The sequence below is a fragment of the Myodes glareolus genome, chromosome 10 (genome assembly GCF_982192425.1).
Source record: "Myodes glareolus chromosome 10, mMyoGla1.1, whole genome shotgun sequence".
In the NCBI taxonomy this organism is placed as follows: domain Eukaryota; kingdom Metazoa; phylum Chordata; class Mammalia; order Rodentia; family Cricetidae; genus Myodes; species Myodes glareolus.
In genome coordinates, this window is record NC_142035.1 from 85381403 (window position 1) to 85392487 (window position 11085).

An 11085-nucleotide genomic window follows, 5' to 3' on the forward strand; every position below is an offset into this window, starting at 1 on the left:
GCACATTTAGCAGTTGGCTGTTCTGTGGCTAGACTGAATCCTCCCACAGCAGGTCCCGAGAAAGAGTGGGCTCAGCGCTCAGAACTCCATCTCCCAAGTGTGCAGGCACGCCATCCTTGTCCTCAGGTGTGCCCAGACAAAAGCTGCACCCGACAGCTCAGAGACCACAGTAGATTGAATCAGAAAGGGAGTTGACACTGACTCCCTTTGACTTTATACAATGCAACCCATTCTGCAAAGTGGGAAATTGAGTCCCAGGTTCAGTCTAGAGTCTTCTAGTGACAACTCAACCACAAGTCAGGATGAGATTGAAAGGCCCAACCCATGTGAATTAATTTCCAGTTCTCAAGCCGGCAAGCAGAGGCAGTCCAGGCCCAGTGTGGGATGTGGGACTTAAACGTACCAGTTCTGAGCTCCAAAAGGGTGTAGTCATGACAACGAGGTCCGTCCTGGGAGTCTGAGTTCACAACCACGATCCTACCTCTTCCATCTGACCCAAAGGAGGAAAACCTTTCTAGTGACATCAGATCTTTTTATTAGACATCTGTAAAAGTCAGGCATGGTGACACATGCCTTTAGTCCGCAGCACCCGGGAGGCAGAGACAGGAGGATCTCTGTGAGCTCTAGGCCAGCCTGAACTACAGAGTGAGATCCAGAACAGCCAAGACTACACACAATAAAACCCTGTCTCAAAAAACAAAAACAAACAAGCAAAGACACCTGTAGAAACGATTTTCAAGAAATGTGTGAACAGATGTCCAGGGGCCTTGTCCTTGTCCTTGGGCAGGGACATCCAGAAGTACCCACCCTAAAACGCCGCCATCAGCACCTTCACAGCCCTCGCTGGACCAGATGGTGCATCGAGCACCAGGTGCACCCTGAGGATGGTGAAGGCAGTGGTCAGGAGTGGTTCGGAGCCAGGCCAGCAGCGGCAGAGTTCTGCGTCTTAGCCCAGGCCTTTGGAAGAAGAAATCTACATCCTCAGCTCTGGTCCCCTTCCCATGACCCAGGAAGCCCTATAGGACTCGTGGTTCTCTCCGGACCCCATTTCAACACCAGCCTCCTCAGTCACTGCTCTTACTGGGCCAGTAGGTGACCTTACAGGCTGGGCCTCTGTGTCCTTCCGTGTGCCTTGTCACAGGGTGCTGCTAAGCAGGGTTTGCGTACAAACCGTGTGTTGTCTCTTCACCTCAGAGTCCTCCAAAGTCAACTTTCCTCAGTCCCACCATCTCCAACATACCCCACACCTGGGCAGCCCCTCTCCAGTGTCCACCAAAGGTGGAGCCGAGAACAAGAGGGAAAGCAGAGAGGCCACGTGGACTCAGCACCCAGGGTGTGGCACCCACCTGGCCTCAATCACTGCAGGACCTGGAACAGGTCACTCGGCATCCTCTGGCCTCAGCTTCCTCATCTGTGAGATGGGAGTTTTGCTCTCCAGAAACCACACAGCCTGATCATTTCCGCCCTATCCTCACAGTTGTACCATCTACACCCACCACGGTCTAATGGTGAGGGCCTGGGAACCTCTGTTTCTGTCTGATGGATCATCAGGTCTGGGAGCCATCTCTGATTAGCTGGGTTAATGAATTTCAAGGATGGGAAAATGAACTTCCTTTTTCCCTTCCTTCCCTCGTCCTCTTCTTCCTTCCTCTCCTTCCTTCTTACCCCTTTCTATTCTCTCTTCCTCTTCCTCCCTCCTTCCCCTCCCTTTCTCTCCCCCTTCCATCCTTCCTTTCATTGTTCCTATTCCTTCACTCATCCCTTCCTTCTTTCCCTCTTCCATCCAGCCAGCCAATTAGCAGGTGTGGTTGAGGGCTGGGACCATGCCAGGTTCGAGACCAACCAAAGGAGTTGATGACAGTCACACACTGGTAAATCTGTTTGTGGCTGATCCACATGGTGCAAGGAGAAAACTATGTCCTCTGACTTTTGCACATGTGGGTGCACACGTGTGTGTGTGTGCACACACATACACAAATGATATATAAAATACACTAGTTGTATAAATGACACTGGGGAAGACACCCTAATGCGTGGCCTTCTTTGCAGAGGGAAGGAAGTACAGGCAGTGCAAGGGTCCTGGGTCAGGCACCAACCTGGTGCACGTGAGCCATGGAGAGAAGCCCAGTGCGGTGGAGCTGTGTAAGGGAGGAGGAAGGGTCGACAATGGGGTGACTGACGCAGTGCCAGCCCAGGGCTCCAGGGTTAACCTGGGCCAGGCCTTCTACAGGTAGGCCAGGACAGTGCCTTCACCCTCAGCAAATGGCTCAGACACTGGCTAAGAAGGAGCCAGAAGGTTCACCAGAGGCTGGGAGGAGGTGTCACATGCCCTGGAGAACTGGGCAGGTGTCAGGGCCAGAGCTGTGCAGAGGATCGGGTGGGTGTGGTAAGCACCTGCACTCTTGTGGATGGTTACCAGGGAGTCTATGTGGCTCAGTGGTGGAGCTAGATCTTAATTTTACTGAGATCAGGCCTGACAGTGCAAATGGAACAAAACAAACAAACAAACAACAAAACAAAAACAAGGAACCGACCAAGGTGGAATGGTGCAGTTCCTAATGTGATCACCAGGTGGCAGCATTTCAGCTGTTGTTCTAGCAGCAACCAGCCTTGGCTGGACCAGGGCTGAGTTCTACATGAGTGGTAGCTCCTGGTCAGCCTGGTAGCACCGACCAGGAAGTGGGGTCTGTGCTTAGGATGAATCCCCAGAGTCTTTGCTCTTCTTGGACTTCTTAAGTTTATTATCTGCTCATCAGTTGTTTGTCAGTCAGGATCTGGACCTAGAGCAGACTAGCCTCAACTCTGCCTCAGTCTCCCCAGTGTGGGTTACAGGTGTGCACACTACACCCAATGCCTTCAGTGTCCCAGTCAGGGCCTCACACTGTAGCCTAGGATGACCTGGTATGCCTTATGTAGTACAGGCTGGCCTCAGACTCATGGTAATTCTCCTGCCTCTTGCCTCCTGCTCCTACATTCTGGGATTACAATCTTTTGCCTTAGCTCCCCCAAATCTCAGAATTTGAAGCCAGTTTACCTGGACTGAAGCCACACTGATTGGTAGCGTAACCTTAAACCTACTTAAGTCTCCTTATGCCTCAGTTTCCCCACCCAAATGCAACCTTAAAGGGTTAGAGGACAGATTAAAAAAAAAAAAAAGCCGGCACCCAAAACATTTAGAACAGGGTCACAAGGTCTCATTGCCAGCCAACAAGGAAGGCACTCTAACCCAGAGGAACACAGGAAGAGAAAAAGAGGAAGACACAGGCACAGCTAGAACATGGGAGGTGGAGGACACAGGAGCACAGGAGGGAGTGATCTGGGCCTGCTTCCACCACATGGGGACCTGAACCAGGAGAAGCTATCAATGGGAACTAAACCAGGAGAAGCTGTCAATGAGACCAGGAGAAGCTATCAATGGGACCTGAACCAGGAGAAGCTATCACACATTTGGCAAATGCTGGAGCCCCAGAAAGGCCCTGATGATCATTCACCTCCTGGAAATGAGGGGGGAGGGGCAAACATAGGTGGTAGCAATGATGTCACACACAAAACAAGCTGGATGTTTCCCAGAATAACTGGAAGCTTAGGGCAACAGATTCAGAACCGCTGGAGTTTCCAGGTCCTTCTTCAAGGGATGAAGAGCTAGGAAGAGAGAGTGTGCTAGGGACAGTGATGAACAGAGCAGGCAGTCATAACCTCAGGAAGTTGGCTTCACCCTCTTCTAGAATCAGGGGATGGTGGAGAAGGCCCCTAGCCTAGAGTTAATCACCACTGGGAGGATAGAGAGAGGGTGGTGATCCTGGGCTGGTATCCCACTGGCCAAGACACCAGCTCGGCCTCCTCAGACATCCAGCCCATTCTCGGGGAGCTGGGGAGCGGCATTAGGTCAGCTTGGAGGTGAGGTTCAGATGGGCTTGACAGTAGCCCACTGGCTACTGTCAAGCATATTTACAGTGCGGACGGACAGAGTCTGTGCTCCCTCACGGGACCCTTTCCAAGGTCAGAGGTATGGGACGTTGTGTGGGGGGAGGAGGGAGGTGAGCCTGGGGTACGTAGGACAGTAGGGATTTGGGGTGGAGAAACAAGACTTGCATTTGATCAGACCCGCACCAGCCCGGGCACCAACTGTTGGAGATGCTGCGGATCACAGTTGGGAGGATCTCACCGAGAGTGAGGTCTTCGTTCCTCACCCAGGAATTTCTACACAGGATGTGGGTGGGAGTAGAGGGTCACCCTGGAGAGACCTGACTTGGCCTTTCCTGTTCCGCAGAGAAATCCTAGAAAGAGCAGGAGACTTACGTGGGTCACACAACTGAGAAGGATCGGGGAACAGAGCGCGTGGGAGAAGTCTGTGTGCTCAGCACTCTACAGCTCTCCAGCAAAGTTCAGGAGCAGAATTATCCTGGCAACAAACTCACCACTTTGGCAGCTTGGACCACTGCGCGCACAGCGTCTTAAATGGGCTTGGTCGCCATCTGGTGGCCATTTACAAGTATGACATGTTGCTGTTTGTCGTCCTGGCTGTGCTCATTTCTCCCTCTTTTCCTCCCTCCCTCCCTCCTTCCCTCCCCTCCCTCCCTACTTCTCTCTGTTCTGAAGGGATACTTAGACTATAAAGCAAACGCTCAAGGACTAAAGAGAGTTGGTGCAGGGACACAATTTAGTTTTTTGTTTGTGTTTGTTTGTTTGTTTCGAGACAGGGTTTCTCTATAGCTTTGCAGCTTGTCCTGGAACTAGCTCTTGTAGACCAGGCTGACCTCAAACTCATGGAGATCTGCCTGCCTCTGCCTCCCAAGTGCTGGGATTAAAGGTGTGAACCACCACCGCCTGGCCCACAGTGGAGTTTATATTTGGCCTCGAAGAGCAAGATTAAGACATTTTCAGAGAATTCAGCAGGACTAAAATAAGTCAGATTCAGAAAGACAACGACCACTGATTTCCTCTCACATGTGAACTCTTACATTTAAAAACATGAAGACAGGCTGAGAGTGATGTTGACAAATATTTGTTTACACTATAAAGTTGTGTCTCTGCATAAGCCTCCTTCTGATTGGTTTAATAAAGAGCTAAATGGCCAATAGCTAGGCAGGAGAGCGAGGTGGGAGTTCTGGGCAGAGAGAGGATACTGGGGCACAGGAGATGCCACCAAGATGTGGAATGCATCAGACACACAGAAGGGGAGTCATGTGGTAGAACACTGAATAAAAATATGGGTTAATTTAAGTCATAAGAGCTAGTGTGACAAGCCTAAGCTAATGGCCAAGCTTTTATAGTTAAAAAGTCTCTGTGTCATTATTTGTGAGCTGGTGGCCCAAAGTAAAGTCCAACTATAGCGCACGCCTTTAATCCCAGCGCTCGGGAGGCAGAGGCAGGCTGTTCTCTGTGAGTGAATTTTACGCCAGCCTGTTCCACAGAGCGAGTTCCAAGCCAGCCAGGGCTACCTAGCGAGACCCCACCTTAGCTGAAACCGAGGGAGATGCACATGAAGGAGGTAGCGGTGTTGGGAAGAAGGACGAGAGAAGGTATGGGGTGACGGCAACAGGCGGCCAACTACTTCAGATGCACCTGGTGGTTATACTTCAACTTGACAGGGCTTAGACTCATTTTGAGAACATAACTCTGAATGGGTCTGTGAGGATGTGTCCAGAAAGGCTTAACTGAGGAAGAGCGCCTCCCTGACAGTGGCAATGCCAATTCCACGGACGGGGCCCCTGGCTGATTTAGTACAGAGCAGCCCTGAGCAGCACAGTGCCATTCTTCTCTCTCTGCTTCCAGACCACAGACACCACGTGACCTGCAGCAGCCCCATCCCACCGCCACAGCTGCAGTCGCTTCTGCGTGGTGGACTGTGTCCTCAACCTGGGAGCCAAAGCGAAGGCTGCCTCAGGATGCTCATGTTGGGGATGTGTCACGGCAGTGAGGGAAGAGAAAACGTTGCGGTAAGAGCGTATGATCAGCAGATAGTATTGCCGACTAAAGACATAAGCATTCCCCAGTGTTCCTGTCAGTCACTGGGAGTGACTGCCTGTAAGAGCAATCTGCAGTCCTGCATGTCATGCGCCCTACACGGTGAGTTTATCCAGTTCTCCCAAAGGCCCTTAGGAGGCAGGCGCCACCACCAGTTCTGGTGCAGATGAGATAATGGTTAGAAGGGTGAGGGACCAGGCAAGGGTGGCAGGTGCTGTGGCTGACTAAGGACATAAAGAGGGACCGGCGGGTAGAGGCAGCCGAGGAGGAAACAGGCAGTGAATGGATGGGTACTGTGCACCCAGGATCTGCCGACCAGCTGGGAGAAAAATCAAATGTCATCCGGTAAGTAGAGGGAACGAGGGACTAGGAGAGCTATAGAAGAACTCAAGATGATGCTACCAGAAACCACACCATTCCTATATCTTCTAAATGTACATCTTTAATAGAACTCCTGCCACCATCATCACTGCCCCTTCACCATCATCCACACCAGCATCATCCACACCACCATCATATCCATCACTACCACCATATCCATCACCACTGCCATATCCATCCCTACCATCATACTCATGCCCACCATCATAACCATCACCACCATCATAACCATCATCACTGCCATATCCATCACCACCATCATCCACACCACCATCATATCCATCACCACCATTACAGCCATCACCACCATCATATCTATCCCACCATCATATCCATCACCACCATCATATCCATCATCACTGCCATATCCATCCCCACCACCATATCCATCCCCATCATATCCATCCCCACCACCATATCCATCCCCATCATATCCATCCCCATCATATCCATCCCCACCATCGTATCCTTCATCACCATCGTATCCATTACCACCATCATACTCATGCCCACCATCATAACCATCACTGCCACCATATCCATCACCACCATCATATCCATCACCATGACCATATCCTTCACCACCATTATATCCATCACCACCTGTTGTAAGGAGCCACTTGTTTGTTTCCTGGCCACCCATACTCTTGAAACAACTACACAAAAACCATATTATTTGCAATACTGTTTGACTAATAGCTTAACTGTATTTCTGGATAATTCTTATATCCTAAACTAACCCATCTCCATCAATCTGTATATCACCACGAGGCTCTGGCTTACCAGGTAAATTTCCAGTATCTGTCTCCAGTGGAGCTACATGGCCTCTCTCTGACTCCATCTTCTTTCTCCCAGCAATCAATTTAGTTTTCCCCACCTACCTCTCTCTACTCTGCCCTATGCAAGCCTAAGACAGTTTCTTTATTAGTCAATGGTATTCACAGCATACAGAGGGAAAACCCACAACACCTCCCTTTTCTGTTTAAATGAAAAGGATGATTTTAACTTTAACATAGTAAATTTACATATATCAAAACAGGTATCAAGCAAGAATTACAGTTACAATATTTGTACCTACTTTATCTTTTATCATAACTAAGGAAAATTATAACTATAACTTTCTACTCTTCAAATTCATCAAATACTCCAGAAGGATATAATATTACTTATGTAAACAGGAAGTGTATTATAAGCAACTTCCAACACTCTAGAAATGACAGAGACATCTCACTGCCTGTACAGTCACCCAAAGTTCTTCTGTAACAATGGGACATCCATCTTCAGCCTACAGGCCCATTGTGTCCAGCAGACTTTTCCACGAAACAGGAAATTTCAAAGACAGTTCTGCCTATATTGGTAGCTTGTCAGTCACTTTCTTCTGTGTCCTGCAGAATGTCTAGAAGACTCTTTCATGAAGCAGGAACCTCAGAGTACAATCTCACTTTTAGACAAGTTTAGCAGTCATATCTCTGCAGGTCCTGCATGTCCAGTTTACATAGCATAATATCAAGCAGTCCATGCAAGAGCAGGTTTTTGCCCAAATGGCTAACAAACTCTATAAGGAGCCTCATCGATGCCCATCTTTCTCTTGAATTAATGGTGTTGCTAGGAGCAGATGTGTCCCATTGTACAAAAAGTCTTAAGTTATTAAAACATTCAAATGCCATATTCTGTAGTCCTTGAAAGATCTGAAGAATATCTATCCATCTGAAATACATCTCTGTACATCTAGAAAACCTACATAACATGGCTATGAGCTTGACTATTATAGTTATCTATTAATCTGTATTTCTTAATTATACATTACATTTTAAAATGAGCTGTACAAACACAGTTCCTTAATCAAGAGCAGAAATATACATATAACAAAATTGACCTAAAATTTGTATTGATAAATCAGGATCCATACCAATGCAAATTATTCATCTCTATAGCAACCACCATCATATCCATCCCACCATCATAATCATCACCACCATCTTCCCTACCATAATCACCCTGCCATCATCACTTCAGTGTTGTGGGACAATGGTCTTTTATCCTGTTGCTTGTATTACTTCTAAAAAATTGCTGATTGGCCAGCAGCCAGGCAGAAGGTAGAGGCGGGGTGACCAGGCAGGAAGTAGAGGAGGGGAAACCAGAACAAGAGAATTCTGGGAAGAAGAAAGATTCAGTCTGCAGTTGTCACCCAGACACAGAGGAAGCAAGATGAGAATGCCTTGCTGATGGAAAGGTACCAAGCCACATAGCTAACACAGACAAGAGTAATGGGCTAATTTAAGTTTTAAGAGTTATAAGAAGCTGGAGGTAATAGGCCAACCAGTTTATGATTAATGTGACCTCTGTGTGTTTCTGTGGGACTGAATGGCTGTGGGACCTGGCGAGACAGAAACCTCAGCCAACAACCTTCTATCACTACCAGCATATGCTTCACTTTAATCCCCAGTTATCATATTGTCCCCATTGTCACTACCGTCTCTGTCAGCACGACCATCCCCACCACTGCCAATTGCTCTCACCAGCATGTCTTTATCACTTCCTCCATTACATTATGGCCATCACCTCTGTCATCACTACTTCCAAATCCACCCACCACCACTACCACCATCTCTGTCACTGTCCTATCTCCATTATCTACATCCCTGTCCTATTAACATCCCCATCACCATCCTCATTAGCACTATCATCTCCATCCCCATTATTTCCATCAACGCTATAAATCATCATCACACTGAGGAGGACCTTAGCTCCTCACAATCACACCAGCATTTATCCACCCCTGCCATATCACCATCAACACAGTGGTCACCACCGTCAACACAGTGGTCACCACCGTCAGCACAGTGGTCACCACCACCATCAACACAGTGGTCACCACCACCATCAACACAGTGGTCACCACCACCATCAACACAGTGGTCACCACTACCATCAACACAGTGGTCACCACCGTCAACACAGTGGTCACCACCATCAGCACAGTGGTCACCACCACCATCAACACAGTGGTCACCACCACCATCAACACAGTGGTCACCACCACCATCAACACAGTGGTCACCATCAACACAGTGGTCACCACCATCAACACAATGATCACCACCACCATCAACACAGTCGTCACCACCATCAACACAGTGGTCACCATCAACACAGTGGTCACCACCATCACCACTGCGCACCATCATCAGCCTCATCGCCATTGCCATCACCTCTACCACTGTGGGCATCACTAGCCACCATCATTGTCTTCCCCCACAGGCATCATAATCCCCACCATCACCCGCAGAAACGCCCACATCCATCACTGCCATCATTGTAGCCCCCACCACCCTCACCATTGCTCTCACTAGTCTTTCCTTTTGAACTTCATCCTGCGTCTAAAGCCCGAAGCCTTGACTGTGCCTCACTCACCTGTCTATTCCTCTGTGGTGCTGAGTTTGTTCTCCCTGCTTCACACGAAGACTGGGGCTCAAAGAGTGAGGACCTAGGGCAGAAATAGATCAATGTACATGGAGTACAAGACAAAGGTTTTGATTCAGGCTTTTGAGTGCTGGAGTCAGGCCCCCATGTTAGTCAGCTTTCTCTCTCTCTTTCTCTAACACAATACCTGAGATGAATTTCTCCCTAAAGAGAAAATGATTTATTTTACCAACAGCTTGGGGAGTCTGTGGCTAACTGTTTGGTTCTGCATACATCTCTTCTCTGGGGACCCAGGAGCTGTTAGACACCACAGTGGGTAGTGACCAATTGACCAGGCATGGCAGACAGTCGCTGACATCAAGGGGCTGCATCAGACCTTGTCAAGGCTGGATTATTTCCTCTAACTTCTATTTTCTCCTCTGTAAAGCAAGTCCTTAATTAAGTATGGATAGAGATGGCCCTGGAAACTTAAGTCTGTCATTCTTTCACAGTACATGGAAGACATTGGCAGGAGAATAACCATGAGTTCCAGGCTCCCTGGAGGCCCCTCTGGATGCAGAAGCCTAGCTGCCCCCTGCAGACTCTGCTCCAGGTTGGGATCTAGAAATGAATGCTGGGAATCAAGTGGCTCTCCAAGGGCTTCCCAGACCCTACTGCTGGGCCAGGCAATCACCACGCAGCAGTTCCCCACGTTTACAAACTTCTCTCCTGAGGCTGCAGCCAGAAGAGGGGGACAGCGACAGAGTCACATCAGGCCAGCACTGTTGTGTGGGTAAGGATATCCTCCCTGCATCCTGAGCTTAATGTACCTCTCTGATCCCCAGAAGCTTGTGTGTTTGCAGAGCCGTGAATTAGTCTGTTACTGCATTTCCCTTGCCAGCACTGCTCAGGGAAGAGTCTGTGCCAGGCACCAGGTCTCCAGCACCAGCCACACTGGTTTGTGAATACAAGTCCCTAGGCCTGACACAGGGAGAATGCCTGTTGTTGGATCCTTGTGTGGTGTCTGAGTTCATTCTCCTGATCCCCTGGCCATAGGGACTAACTGACTGGTTCAGGGAGGTGTCAACACACACAGAAACACAAACTCTATCTTTTCACTTCTCTCCTCCCCTACTCCCAGACCACCTTTCATCTTTGATTTCTCTCCAGGGCATTTGATTGGCTGCACTGACAACTATGGTCACCAGGGGGCAATATATAACTTAATTTTTAAAGCAAGGAGTAAGGGTTCAAGTAAAATGCTACAGCTCACAGGTGGGGAAACTAGCACAGAGAGAGCCTCAGGGGGCCAATGCTCAGGATCACATGATAAGA